Consider the following 16,444-nt stretch of genomic DNA (forward strand, 5'->3'; position numbering starts at 1 on the left):
CACAAACACATGTACGTATGCTAAGGCAGATGCACGTAGATATGTACATGGATGGCTGGGCAGAGGAGTAGAAACATAAATATTACTTGAAATTTGGGCAAATTAAACATTTACACAAATAATAGTAACAATTAAGCCATTAGCACTCTCCGGTTTGAGCCATTACATTCCAGTTGCCTGTTTCATTGTCAATATGTCTCTTGTGACATCTGCTGTGGCTAATATTGCTCTTTGAGGTAGGACCAACAGTGGGGAAGACACTTGATATATAATAGCAGAGTACAGACACAGATAACCAAATGAAAGCACGTCTTTCATAGCATAAGTTCGTTCAGGTTCAATAAGCAAAAAAAAAGAGTTTCTTTCCAACTCATTGCAACAGCACAGATCACCAATAACCTTCAAGTATTCCCTTAGCTTACAATAAGAAAAAAGAAGAAAAAGAGGAGGAGAAGGGATCAAGAGTGTGAAGGCAGCTGTTTACCGATAAGAATATACATCTTAAATATAGCCCAGGGAGGACCAAAATCAGAAGACTTGGCACCAAATCATCGAACCAGATGCCAATGTGTGAGTCTGCTCAGGCTGCCCTAATGAAATACCACAGACTGAATATCTTAAAAAAAAAAAAGAAATGTATTTTTTCACAGTTCGGCAAGCTGCAAGTCCAAGATCAAGGTGCCAAAGGGTTGGTTTCTGGTGGTCCTGTCTTTTCACTGTGTTGCAGGCACAGTTACCCTCCAAGCACGTGCCCTCCTGTGTCTCTTCCTCTTCTTTCAAAGACACCAATCCTGTTGGATGAGGTCCCCACCCTTATACTTTATTTAACATTAATTATCTCCTTAAAGGCCATATCTCCAAATACAGTTACATTGCAGTTTTGGGTATCAACATATGTATTTGGGGAGGACACAATTCAGTCTATAAAATCAAGGGGCTTAAATAAGTGCGTAGATTTTGACATTGGAATGCGTGGCTTGAGTGATGGCTCTGCACTTAAGACTGCTATTGACCTTGGATGGCATATATCATTTTTCAGTACTCAATTTCTCGTCAGTAAATTGGGGCTGAGAGCAGTAATTCCCTTATACAGTTTTTGTGAAAACTTAATAAGATTGTTAATAATCCATAAATGGTACTTATAAATATTATTTTATCTAGATGAAGTATACAGAGGCCACAGTTATGATGAGAATTTCTTTTTTTTTAAGTTTTTTTTTTTTTTAAGATTTTATTTATTCGACAGAGATAGAGACAGCCAGCGAGAGAGGGAACACAAGCAGGGGGAGTGGGAGAGGAAGAAGCAGGCTCATAGTGGAGGAGCCTGATGTGGGGCTCGATCCCATAACGCCGGGATCACACCCTGAGCAGAAGGCAGACGCTTAACCGCTGTGCCACCCAGGCGCCCCATATGATGAGAATTTCTAATTGTGGAATTACTTCATTAGTCACTTGGACAAAACATTCTGGTTTTGCACCTTTGTTTACTTATCATTAGGATGGGGAAAATACTTGTCCTTCATATGTCACAGTTATGCTGTCAAAAAAATGAAATAATGGCTATGTAGTCTCAGTTTCAAAGGTATTATTCCTACTGAAAATATAGATTCTAATGTCAATAAACGCCAGCTTATATATTAATTTAAAAATAATTTCTTTATAGTGAGAATTTACAACTGACTGGTATATGTAGTAGATGAGTAACTATGGCTTCTGTTTGTGAACTGGATGTGTTTTTTTCATTGTGTTGAGTTGTATTTTGTTTTAACACAAAAACATTCTCAAAAGGATGGAAAAAAGAGAGACGTTCTGAATGATATCTAGACTCTTACTATTTGACTAGGTTACTACTTGGAGCCATGAACACTGACTTCTATGATTGACAGAAGAACCTGAAGGAAATCCCTGTCACTTTCCTGTTCTCCCTCTATTTGTGTGTGAATGAAAATTTCAGGAATAATGAATTTAGGGGAAAGACAGTAATTATCAGCTACTTGTTACTTACAAGTTTGCATAACTAATACATGAATTTTTCAATTAGTCTATCAAATTAACAGTGCATGATAAAACATATTTTAAAGATTTTTGAAAAAGAATGAGAAAGAATATATTAGCATACTTAGCTATAAAAAAATGTAGGCCAATGCAAAAAATAGAAAAATCAACTCAGGAGTGTTAGATAGACATTTTTAAAAGGGTTATAAATTCAAATATGTAGCTAAAAGTCCAAGAATTACTCTTCTGCTAAAAAAAAAAAACCCATGAAAATACCACACTTTATTTTATTTTGACTTTTTACATTAATTTATATTTGAAGTTTTAGGCTAAACTATTTCTAGTTTTATAACTACAAAAGGTCTGAACAACACACTTAAGCTACTTTTATTTACACTTGGCTTATTCAAAACTGACACAACACTTCTATTAAAGCATTTTCCCCCCCAATGTTTCTCTTTGGATTGTGTGGAAACATTAAAAATATTATCTTAAGAACATTTGTAATAAAGAGAAACAGATCAAAAATAAAATATATAGAAGTGAATTTTAAGACAGTTATAACATTGACTTAAAAGATTTCAGAACTTGTTTTTCTTTGTTAATGTGCTTCTAGAAAATATACAATTATTTTAAATCAGAGACTTTACACTATTCAGATGAAAGAATGAATTGCAGGTGAAAGAAAAGGGAAACCATTATTCACTATTTCTACTGAACAATATCCATTTTCACTAAAACAAACACGCTAATTTTAATTATTTAAGACATTTGTTTTACTTATTAAAGATACTTGGACATATTTTCCTTATAGGAATTCTTCTCTAGTTTGTATTTCACTTTCATCTAACCAGAAATAATAACAGAAATATCTATGTGGGATGCTACGCCCTTTTCATTTCATTGACTAAAGACAGGGGTTGAAAAGATCCATGAAGAGAGTGTGTGTGGATATGAGTGTGTGCATATGGATGGTTATAGAAATTTCTCTTTCCCAGATCCTGATATATTATCATAAATACAGATTCATTTCTACTATTATCTGATACCAAAAGCTATTGGAAAACTATCAGAAAATTGATATCTAGCTCCCTAGATAAATGCCGGAAGCATATTTGTTTTTCAGGAATACCTTCCCCACAGAAACATGCAGCAAGTTGTATATCTATCCATTGATGATATGAATTTTTAAAATACGTATGGGGATGATTTGCAAGCAAAGGAGAACTTAAGATTTCTTTTTGATATAAATAATTGTATTTTGATTTATTAAACTTAATTCATAATTCAGATACTTAATTCTACTTTATTAAATTTTATTAACCTTTGAGAGGTTTCAGAGTAAATTTCTATTGGTTTGCTGATTTAATATCATTAATATCATTCTAAATTACACTATAAATGCTTGATTTCCCTTTTAACTAATAAAGTCTTATGATAAATATGGAGAGCTTTATGTTGTCAAAATATTATACTATTCTTTATATTGAACAAGTTTAGGAAGAGCTTAATTGACATCCTAAGTTTAAATCAATTCTTTAACTGCACCTGCAAATTGGAGCTATATGGTTGATTCTTTAGAGGGCACAATTCTCTTAAACATTACAAGAGTATAAAATATCAAATATGCACAGCTTCTTAACTCACAAATATGAATACTGTGACTTTTTTTGGATTATGTACATTATTCTAAATCATTCCAATATCAAAAGAGCCTTACTCATTCAAGGAAGGCAATTCCCATCCAATTAAACAAGATATTATAAGCAGAGATTTTGACCAACTCTGAAACAAGAACAGCAGAAACCCAGAATGTTTTTAGTAGGTTGTCTTACTGAGACTTTTCTGAATAGGTTTAACACCTTGAAAGATAATCGTTCTTAAGGCTTGAATTATCTAATTCCCTATCTTTTTTGGTAAGATTTTATTTATTTATTTATTTATTTGACAGAGAGACAGCCAGCAAGAGAGGGAACACAAGCAGGAGGAGTGGGAGAGGAAGAAGCAGGCTTCCAGCCGAGCAGGCACCCTGATGCAGGGCTCGATCCCAGGACCCTGGGATCACTCCCTGAGCCGAAAGCAGACGCTTAACGACTGAGCCACCCAGGCGCCCCTCTTTCTTCTTTTTTTAAAAAGATTTATTTATTTATTTTAGAGAGAGAGAGTGAGCAGGGGGAGGGGCAGAGGAAGAGGGAGAGAGAGAATCTCAAGCAGACTCCCCGCTGAGCAAGGAGTAGATACAAGGGTCCATCTCACAACTCAGAGATCATGATGTGAGCCAAACTCAAGAGTTCAATGCTTAATTGACTGAGCCACCCAGGCACCCCTAATTCTCCTCCTTCTAACTGAAAGTTGCAACTTGAAGTTTGAACACACAGCTGGATGTTGTGTTTTCTTGGCTTTTTTTTTTTTTTTTGTATGTTATGTTAGTCACCATACAGTACATCATTAGTTTTTGATGTAGTGTTCCATGATTCATTGTTTACGTATAACACCCAGTGCTCCATGCAATACGTGCCCTCCTTAATACCCATCACTGGCCTAGCCCAATCCCCCACCCCCCCTTCTGAAACCCTCAGTTTGTTTCCCAGAGTCCATAGTGCCTTGTGGTTTATTCCCCTTTCTGTTTACCCCCCGTTCATTCTTCCCTTCCTTCTCCTACCGATCTCCCTGCTATTCCTTATGTTCCATAAATGAGTGACACCATATGATAATTATCTTTCTCTGCTTGACTTATTTCACTTAGTATAATCTCCTCCAGTCCCGTCCATGTTGCTTCAAATGTTGGTAATCGTTCTTTCTGATGACTGAGTAATATTCCATTGTATATATGGACCACATCTTCTTAATCCATTTGTATGTTGAAGGGCATCTCGGCTCCTTCCACAGTTTAGCTATCGTGGACAATGCTGCTATGAACATTGGGGTGCATATGGCCCTTCTCTTCACTACATCTGTATCTTTGGGGTAAATACCCAGTAGTGCAATTGCTGGGTCATAGGGTAGCTCTATTTTTAACTTTTTGAGGGACCTCCACACTGTTTTCCAAAGTGACTGTTAAAATATATAGAGGTATTTTTCCTCACTGAAAAAAACTGCATTTTTTTCATACTCATGGATATACAGAATTCAATAGATATTTAAAACAATACCCAGGGGCACCTGGGTGGCTCAGTCAGTTAAGCACCTGACTCTTAATTTCAACTCTGGTCATGATCCCAAGGTGATGGGATCCAGCCCTGGGTCAGGCTGGATTCTCTCTCTCTCTCCCTTTCCCTCTGACCTTCCCCCCATGCACACATGTGCTCACTCTCTCTCTCTAAAAAAATAAAACAAAAGTAAAAAACAAATAAAACATATCCAAATGTCTTCTAGATATAGTACATCTTACAGCCATGTCTTGATTGCCATCAAGCCTCTGACATTCTCCAAGTCTTGACACGTTTTTCTTCCCCATTGTATGCCTTCAGCCTAGGCTTCATTTCTTTTATTCTTCCAACCCTGCAGCACACGCTGCTCAAACACAAGGTTGGCCAGATCCCTCACAAGATGGGCTAGTTGTTTCTAGCCTTCTCTTTAAAAAACTGGATGCTGTTCCCTGTCAACCTTGGTTTTGATAGAATTCTTGATCCATATTGGTTGAACCACTGGGACCCATGATTCTATAATTTGTTGACTTGCAGAGTACTCTGCTTAACAATGAATGGTAATATAAGACCCTTTACGTAATAGATACTCTAGATATAAGCATTTACTCAAATTAAGTTCAAAGACAACCCCTCCCTTGCAGACTATAATTTATGATTTTCTTCACCTGCTAAAGGGTTAATGCTACAGTTGGATGACTCCCTTTAGACCTTCATGCACTCAGTTCTAGCTTCTTCCTTTTAGTCATTGACTATGGTTGACTTCCTAGCAAACCTAGGAACTAACTCAATCTAAGGAAAGACATATTTGGGACCCTTGAATACTGTTTCATCTAAAAAATACTATGTTTTGGATATATTATTCCAAAGAAAAAAAATAATAAAGTACTGATACACACTTTTAAAATACTATGTTTTTTTGCTGCCTTTGTTACTGATAACATTTCTTAAGTATCTGTCTTCATCTTAGAACCCAGTACTCAGAAGAAAATGTTGAATAGATGATTTGCATCTTCAGCTTTAAACATAACTGAATTTTCTTATATTTTCCTACTCGAACACTTTCTGCAAAGCAAGTGCCTTTTTATTGAATTTTAAATATTCCTTGCATTACATAAAAACTATAATAGAAATATTTTATAATAACCAAGAAGGGTCTCTAATGTCTTCATATAAAAAATATGAATTGATTAAACCTGTAAGAAAGGTAATAGAAAGATCTTGTTTTCACATTGCTCTAAAGAGTCCTCCCCAGAAAGCATTCAGATCAATGTGGGGATCACATTGAAGTATGTTATAACTCAAAAGTCTAGAGCACCATAATATATCCATATTATAGGAGCAGAAGTAGAGGTGACCTTTTTAAGACTGAAGAAAAATAATTAAGGATCATGGGATCATTATAGAAAGATAAACGAAGAGTATAATTGTGCTTTGTCCTTGCTCAATATCTGGGTTAGGTCTTCCCGATAAAGATTTAAATTTGAATGAAAATATGTGGTTTAAGGCATAAGGAAGATGTAAGGGGAGAAGATAGTAAGGGATCTTTGGAAAACCTTATTTTACTGCTTAAGACTACATTCCCATCTGCCCTGTAAGGATCCTTCCTTCTTCAGGAAAAGTGATGGACTTAATGACTGTCCCTAGTGTAGCATCATATGCAACACCTAGGCCATTCTCAAGAAATTATCTAAGTATGTTACATCAATGGGAAGGAATAAATCATGAGAATTTTTTTTTTTTTTTGGTTTTTACATCTTGTTCCATATTATGAGAAGTTTTGCATGCTTCCTATTTATAAAGGTTTTGATTAGAGAAATAAAAGATGCTGGTTATCAGTGCTCTGAAAAAAGAAAATAAACAATGCTATGGATGAAATCCTCAGTGTCAATCATGTCAGGTATAGAGAAGTGCAGCTGTTCCCTGGGCCTGAGGCTAGACGCTAAGAGGCAATGTCTTCTGTGCTTGACTATGAATGAACTTCTCTGGGGGTGTGTCTTCAAAGACAAGGAGGAGGTGGAATTATTGAGGGAGGAAGAACTTCCTCACTGCTAATATTTCTGAAGAAAAATAATTCAAGAAAAGTTATTTAAAGAGCAGAAGGCTAAGAAATTAGGGTGGCTAATATCAGATAACTATCTTAAATATAAAATAAAAAGCCCCTGTTACTTAACTCTTTGGAATAGTATCTGTCCCTTAACAACTGAAATTATCACTCACTGATTGATGAAAAGAGACAATTTTCTTTAGGGCATGGCAAAGAGAAGCCTGTTTCCTTAGACTTCTAGAGAAACAACAATAGCAAGCAACTAAGGAAGAGACTTTCTGGGCAGTGTGTGATTTGGGGAGAGAATAATTCTTTAGGATACTCAGATAAGAAAACTTGGGGCACTGATGCCTCCATCAAGACTGAGACCAGAGGCTGACAGATAAATAAGTAAGCAAGTAAGCTTTCTCTTCTCTTTTTGTCCTGCCTCAGAGTGGTCTGTTTCCTCTCTCTCCCTCTCTCTCAACTTTTCTCTCAGAAAGACACTGGAGATAGATCATAGATACATAGATACATAGAAATAGAAATATCTAGTCATTGCACAACGAAACAGAAGAAAGATATGAACTATGAAAAATTAGTGAGAAAAACATTTATAATACCCTTTAAACTAAGTGCTAAATGAGATATAATGTCCTTTGCATGTTGGTAGAATTTCTTTCATTTTCCCCTTCTCCACCACCCAACCTACCCCAGGGAGTTGCTCTCTTCCCAGTAAAACTTTAGCAAGATAAAATGTTAAGTAGTATACGTAACTCAGAGGGAAAGCCATGCTCTATTACTCACCAAGCAGTCCAGGGATTTCAGCAGGACCAAGTGTGCTCAGATTCATGTGGTTTCCACAAGGATTTTGGAGGATTCTCCACAAGAACAGATGTGGTACATGCATGTAGAGAATATTGTGAGGATGTAACTCAGTTCTCTATCAATAGAAAAGCTTCTCTTTGGAAATTGGTCCATTCCTTTGGAGACAGTGGATAGGGAAATAATAGAATGAGACAGTTTCTACCACTCTTCCACAACCTGCTCATGTAGGTTTAATGTGCATGAACACTTAAGATCTGGTTTCTACAAAAAAATAAATAAAAATAAGGGAGCTCTTTTTTTTAAATAAGTGTATAGTAAACAAGAAACAAGTAATAGCATTTACTCCATTAATCACAAATTTCCCACCTTTTTTCATGAAGGAAGTGTCATGTACAATCTACGCGTTTTTCTGGTGATGCTGATGGAGGGATGGATAGAAGTGGTTGCCAGGGGGCTGGGTGTGGGGGACATAAGGAAAAGTTGGAAAAAGGGTACCAACTTTCAGTTATAAAATAAATAAGGTCTGAGGATCTAATGTATAACATGGTAACTCTAGTTGATAGTGCTGTATCATGTAATTGAAATTTACTAAAAGAGTAGAGCTTAAATGTTTCCACAACATCAACGGAGAGGGTAAATATGTGAGGTGATGGATATGTTCATTATCTCGATGAGAGGAATTTTTTCACAAAGTATGCATTTATCAAAGCATCACACTGTACACTTTAAATATCTTATAATCTTTTTCAACTTCAATAAAGCTGGAAAAAAAAAGAAAGTAGCAGCTGGCAATTGGCAACTTCTCTCAAAACATGATTTGGATGTTCACTGGCCTCCATTTTCAGGTATTCATTCCTTCATCAAGTCTTAAAGCATCTTTAGAACACATTGACTGTGTACCAAAGCAGGGCAATCTATGAAGAAACAGAGTCCTTTTAGAGTGATTCCCCTTCTGTTCGCATAACGTGCGATGGGAGGCCTGGCAGCCTTGTCCATCACCCACAGGGTTATTAAATCAGAAGCAATAGGCCGCATGAGATTTACTTGTGAGTCTTTCTCAGTTGAAATTAGGGCTTCATTCATTTCGCCTCAACTGCTTTAGTTTTCTGAACAGTAAAGTGTTTAGTAACACCAGCAGCTGAGTAAAATCTTGAGGGAATTACTTGCTAACCAGTAAAAGCGTGTTACTTTCACTCTCTCATGACAGTGCCCTTAAAATCACAAACTGGATACTCATTTTCCATTCTTAATCAACCAAGATAGAACCTTCACAGATAAGCAATTTTTTCAGAAATCCCCACTGAGGGTGACATGTGAAAATTGATTAGACTCGATGATTATACCCATATAGGATTGGAGTGAAGGTGGAAAAGTATAATCTTTATTATTTCAAAAGCTCACACTTAATTTAGTCCATTAATGCTAGTCAATTTACTCAATTAACATTAATTAACAATTTATAAATGTCTTTGACAGGTTTGAATTTCTTATTTATTGAAAAGCACTGCTACCTAATTCCTGACTGACTTTAATAAATTTACATATCCAGGGAATATATAATCCTGAGCAAAGTAATTGCTTTTATTTTTTCAGGAACTGTCTGCCATCTTTGAAAACATTTTAGTAAATAAAAGTGCAAAATAGAAAAAGAAACTTGATTTTCAAAATGAATTTTATTGTAATTAAAAGTTTTCCTTTTTCTTTCTTTTTTTTTTTTTTTGAGAATACTGGCTGGGGACTTGTTCAGATTCCTTTAACTATGATGGGGAAGAAGGTCCGGTACACCAAATAGCTGAGGCCAGTCAAATGGATTTTACCAACTTTTAATGTTTTCACATTTTTTCTTGAATGAATAGACCTCAGTTACACAGAAGAGAATTATGATCTTTAGTTCATGGCATAGTGTCGCACTGTTCCAAATGAGCCGTCTTTTACTTACCAGGTGGTTGGTTCATTTATTTTTAGTTATATTATGGTCCACATATGAACTCACTATCCAACAAGAACATCGAAAACTTGAGTAGGGCAGAAATTATGGCTTTGCCAAGATATTCAACCATAACTTAACTAACATGAGGCAAAATGGTACTGGATTTATTTTTGTTAGTATGGAAACCTTAAAAGAAAGCAAGGATAATTTTAGCTGGAGAGAGACTTCTCCTAGGTAATTTGCAAGCATTCCAGGCATTCCTGGTTTGTTGTAACAGATAATGGACCATGGTCACAGCCTGTGACTTCCATCTGCTTTCCAGAACAACAATAAAAAAAGCAAAACAATTACTTGAGGGGTGTTCTGGTTTCCAAGACTATAGGAGTGTGATGAGTATCTCTAAAAATTTTCTTTTTTCAGGCAGTAGGTGGAGGACAAATCCTTTCTTTATCTTCTCTGCAAAAGATTATTTATAATTTGAATAATTACTTCCACACTGCTGCCAGCAGGTGACATATATGTTGTTGTTGTTGTTGTTTCCCAAACTTAGATCACATTTACTTGACCACTGCCATAGACCCTATCTTTTTAGCAGTGCTGCTGTTAGTTTGTAATGATAATGTCTTACTGTCACCTCATCTTTCTATCAGAGTCCCCAAAAATGATGAGATTTTTGTTCCAGCTCCTGGCACTAGCCTTAAGAAAAAAAAAAAAAGAATGAAAGTTTAATTTTAATTATATACTGTAATATGAAAAATGTAGAAAGTTTAGAGAGGCTCTGAAAAGGAAAAAAAAAATCACGCAATATAGCACCTGGACTGAGACTGTTAAAACATAAGTCACATCATTTCACTTTAGTTCTCCAGTGTTTCAATGTTTCCTCGTTTCTCAGACAACAAACTCTCAGTTCTGACAATGGCTTAAGAGGGCCACGATGATCTATACTCTTTCTCTTATATTTCTGACCTTATCCGTCTAACTCACCAGCTCTCTCATTTTCCCCCAACCACACTGGCCTCTGCCTGTTCTGGAGTCCACCAGGTGGGATCTCAGTGCAGAGCCTCTGTACTTTCTCTTCTCTCTCCAGACATGTGCTCATCTCAGGATACTTGCAAGTGCTGCTCCCTTGGACTGTTACCCTCTACTTCCAGAAACCTGGCTGTTTTGCTCGCTCTGTCACCTTCTTTACCAAGGTACTCAAATGTTATCTAGTCAAGAAGGCCAAGCCTACAGTTCGATTTAAAATTTCAGTCCTGGGGCACCTGGGTGGCTCAGTAGTTAGGTGTCTGCCTTCGGCTCAGTGCGTGATCCCGGAGTTCTGGGATCGAGCCCCATGTCAGGCTCTTCCGCTGGGAACCTGCTTCTTCCTCTCCCACTCCCCCTGCTTGTGCTGTCTCTCTCTCTCTCTGTCAAATAAATAAAATCTTAAAAAAAATAAAAATAAAATTTCAGTCCTATTCCTATGCCCCACAAATGCAAATTTTCTGGCTATTATCTTTGTCAACTTTAATTTTCTTCTAAAATGCATTCCCTTCTGACGTAAAACAAAACTGACTTAGTTTTGTTTATGGTCTCTCTTCTTCCAACTTAGGACAAGAAGCCAGGACTTGGATGCATCCCCAGTGTGCAGAGGAATCCTGTCCCATAGTTTCTACTCAATAAACATGCAACTAACACTGTTTATACTTTATCTTTAAGTATTATCTTCTGAGATCGTTTTCCTGCCATGTACATTGTTATTGTTTATCTCTCAGTTATTGCTATCCAGTTCTCCATAAGCTGCCCCCAGCCCTCCTCTCTGTACCAGATAGGAGCACAAGTCAGATTTGACAAAGTTGCAGTATCCTGCATCTAGTTGGTAAGGAAGGATTTGCAAGTCTAATGTTTCTCTGTGCCTGTGGGCCCATTGTCTGACAACTTCCCTCAACATTTGGCAGCATTACAAGCAACAATTCCAAAACTGACACCACTCTTAATCCCCCACTCATCATAACTATTGTTGTGAGGTCTTTCTGCCTGTCTGATCCTTGGGCTTCGGCATTACATGGAACAAGTTTCTCTCTCTTAATTTTCTGGCCTAGAAGGGAAATCAGTCCACTATCTGCCTGCTTGCTTGGGCCACACACGCCATGCAGGATTTCTTTCGGGGATTCCCCCGATGCCTGATGATAAGCACAAATTGGGTTGGCTCCTGCCCAGCTACACGTCTGAAACTGTTACTGCTTTTCCTGCTCCAGTCCTAAAGATCACCCCTTTCAACTTACATTTTTTATCTAAAATCAGTGCTTTGAACATTTTGGAATACACGAAGTTGTTAACATGATTTTTTTAAATGAAAGCAAAAGAGAAAAGTATGTGATTTTGATAGAATTTAAGTTTGCGTCTATTATGGATAAAGTCCTGCTAAGAATCTTTGGGTGTGATTTGGAAAGATATGAGTCCCTGGGGCCGAGGTCGGGGCTGTGATATAGACAGGGGATGTCTCCAAAAAGCCAGAGTATACAGGTAACATCAAAAGGACAACAGTGCTTTCCTCAGGGGGAAGCATACACTACCAAAAGGCAGACTATCACTGCTACGCTAATGTGCTTTCTCTCTCTCTCTTTCTCTTTCTCTCTCATGTCTCCTGGAATTGTGCTAGTGCAGAGCTGTGCTGACATTACATCCAATGAGCGGGAAGAGGAATCTCTGTCCATTATGTCTTAAATGATGAAGACATTTTTGTGATAAGGGCCTGTACTAGTCTAGTCTGTCTGATAATAGAGGGTAAATTACCTCTTTGACAGAAAAGCTTTCAATCATTTTGGGTAAATTCTCCCTCCATGGCCATGAGTTTCGCCCTAAAAATAGGAAAGAATATGAAACTCTGTACATCATACAAAGCATTACCTTTATATATTTTTTTATCTTTTAAATCTTTGTTTAAAGATTATGTGGATTAGATACATAACGACTTCTGAGTTTTTACCCCTGACTTTTGAGAGACATACATAGAAAAAGATGGATGACTAATAAATTCAAAAGTTGTTTTCAATCTATTCTTGCTTTGAAATATAAAAGTATCAAAGTATGGAACAGTCGCATGTGCATGTAATGTTAAATGGACCAAATTACTTAATGATCCTCTTAACACATGCTTGTGTAATTCAGACTTGCTCCTGTAGCTCTTCATAGTTTATACAGTGTATGGAATCTTAATCTCTTCATTACATCATCAGCATTCAAGATAATGAGGTTTTGACATATTTTAAAGGAGGTAAATCTAATGAAGAAATCATATACACAAGTCAAATTACATTTAAGATGTTTTCCTACTTATCACTAGAATTAAAGGTGTAATTTAATATGGATTTTTGATTAAAAACAGATGGTTCACATCTGTTCCCCAAATGGGGGGGAAAAAAGCATTTAGCTGAAAAGTGTAAGTCACTGAAGTAATATCTGATGAGGAAGATATGCTGAATATAGTTCGATTCTGTGACCATAGATAAGTTCTGTTATCCGTTCACTCAGAGAGTAAGTAGAATAAGAATAAATACATTTGTGGAACAGTCTCCTCACAGGAATTATCCCATGCTGCAAGATGTTCCAAAGGTCAGATGTACTAACTTTCAGGCAATGCCACCTTGTCCAAGTATGCATGGGAACTTCGTAGACTGAGCCCAGGCAAGAACCTAAGAAGAGGTTGACAAATTTGAGGAGAAGGTGATGTGGCCAAATAGATTTTCAACTTGCTTTTGGGGAAATGAGGTTCTTTAAGAGACACAGATTCTAAGGTGGACCCTGTGATTCCTGCTGCTTGGTATTCACATCTTTATGCACCTGTAACTTCCTCTTCAGTGTGGCAGGCCTGTGACTTGCTTCAATCCAATAGAATATGGCAGAGATGAGAGAGTATATGTAATTACATGTACATGATTATTTTGCATAAAACTGCAACACCCATATTGGGAAGAAACTCTTCCTTGTTGGCCTGGAAGAAGCAAGTTGCTATGTCCATATCAAAAGGCAAGAAGTTGAGGGTGGCTAAAAAAATCAGCAAGAAATATTGGATCTCAGTCCAGTAGCCCCAAAAGAAGTGAATTCTGTCAACAACCACATGTATTTGGAAGTAGGGTTCTTCCTAGGCAGGCCTTATAAGAGACTGCAGATTGCAGCCTGGCCATCACCTTGACTACCTGTGAAAGATCCTAATGCAGAGTACGCAACTAACCAAAGACAAAACTGCTGACCTGCGTGCAGAGAGCTTGAGATGATAAATAGATGTTATTTTAAGCTTCTGAATTTATGGCAATATTATTATGCTGCAATACATAGTTAATATAACCATTTTTTGATCCACATTTCATAAGATGTTCCTTCTTACTAAAGAAAGGCAAAACATGCAAAATTGGCAACGATATTACAGGAGCAGGTGAACCATTGGAATGGTTCAAGGCGACACAGAGACGTCCAGCTCTGGCCCTTCAGGAATGGTGATAAATGATTTGTACAAAGGTAATACTGCTAAAAATTATGTAAGAACCGATGAGAATATAACTTATTGAGCTTAACAGGGTGGTATCTTGAAGGAAATAATTGTTCTTCTTCATTGGTTCAATTTGATAGTACATCAAGGATAGTGAAGGTGCTTAGGAAGCATTCCTGTGCTATAGAGATTATGAATGCAACATCTTTGCAGGATGCTAAGATATTGTAGGAGTATAAGGAGCACTATTCCTGAAACTAAGAGGCCACATTAGTGTTAGAAGACATCACCTTGAAACATAGATAGTCATATGACCAGGAATATGTTCCAAAAGTATAGCTAATGTCATAATCTTAGATAGAAGACAGGAGCCAGTGATGCTAATTGTAACAATGAAAATTCTTATCTGGAAATTATTACAATATAGAGTATAATAATTAAGTTATGGATATATAAGAAAATGGAACATTAATTTATCATATATTTATCCATTATAAATTTTTTGATTTGTTGCTATAAGTTATCCATTCTGTTGAAGTTAGAGTATCTGCAAATTATTTTCTGGATTGTAGAATCAATTACAAATATGTTTTCTCAAATATATGCTAATACAGGTTTTTTTTTTAAGTCAGGTTAAGGATTCAGTGAGCAAGTGTATGAAAATAAGAATTTTCTTTTTTGTCGTTTGTTTTAATATTATTTTTTTAATATTTTATTTATTTGAGAGAGACAGAGATAGCAAGAATGGGGTGGAGAAGGAGAGGCAGGCTCCCTGCAGCAGGGAGCCTGCCACTGGGCTTGACTCCCGGACTCTGGGATCATGACCCGAGCCACAGGCAGATGCTTAAAAGACTGAGCCACCCAGGTGCTCCAAAAATAAGAATTTTCTATAGTGCCTTTTAACTTACTAAGTTCTTATGGATTTAACCCATTTCTTTATGGAAATCTCATGTCTGTAAGGTACAATATATCATTTTCTTCTTGTTATTTTATTTTCAAATTCTCCTTTATAGAGAATACCTACAGCTAATGGAATGATGTAAACATTATCCTCAGTGTAATTTCATAACTCTCAGCAGATAAGCATTAAAGAGTTTTCCTCTACAATGGCAGATGGCAGCATGTTAGATAATTGTAAATTATTAAGAATTATACTATGATGGAAACTAGAAAGAAAGAGAAAGTGACTGATAATTTTGTTGAGAAGACAAAGAAAATGAAGACTGAATTTTAAAAATCAGAAGCTGTATATTGCTACAGTATTGACCAAACTATATTTTTTGAATTATCATTCAACACAACTGGTCAAACTACACAACGGGAAAGAAAAAAAGTCCTGCAGAGATCGCAGATGACAGCCCAGTGCACAAATTCCTAATCAAATCACCACCATCTGCATAACTTGTGATCAAATCTGCTTTGGCATTTGGCTTTTATCTCCTCAAGGATATTAGCCTTAATGCACAGATACCTTAAATAGAGAAGAATAATGGATTTGCAAATGGAAAAGAATAGCATGACCCACGGAGACTCAGAGTCAAGAGCTATGTTTATTATTATTATAAACTCTATTTCCATGCGTTTGTGACTGTCTCCCAAGACTTAACTGATTGCATACAGGATGGGGATGATGTTCTGCATTCTGACTCCTCTGTATTACCAGTCAGCTCATAATTGATAAGTGCTAATTAACTGACTCACTTGCTAAATACTGACTGGAAAACACAAGGAATAATCTTGAGGTCAGGGAATTATCTATTTCTGGAGTATATACAGGGTACTCCCTTGTTTCTTTCCTACTCCTCTCCAAAACACATCTAATCTATGTACTTAAAAGTTTATTATGTTTCTTTCCTTATTTAAAAATTCTTGTACCTAGATTGGGGAAATATGCTGAAATGCATACATGTCAGTAGTAAATTGGATCTGCAGAGATCCATGATATTGTAGTTCATTTTGACATGAACAGAGCCAGATACATACAAATACTCTTAAACCTTATATGTTATTTAATGCTTTTAAATTATGTAACGGAACCAACTTAATATGCC

At 36.5% G+C, this 16,444-nt stretch overlaps 1 pseudogene; it reads right to left on the reverse strand.

The window, feature by feature from the left end:
- LOC121100451 overlaps window positions 1-9,078 on the reverse strand; it is a 70,962-nt pseudogene extending 61,884 nt beyond the window's left edge.
- Window positions 9,079-16,444: the final 7,366 nt, after the last annotated feature.

Source organism: Ursus maritimus, unplaced genomic scaffold, assembly GCF_017311325.1.
Source record: "Ursus maritimus isolate PB19 unplaced genomic scaffold, ASM1731132v1 scaffold_4, whole genome shotgun sequence".
NCBI classification, from domain to species: domain Eukaryota; kingdom Metazoa; phylum Chordata; class Mammalia; order Carnivora; family Ursidae; genus Ursus; species Ursus maritimus.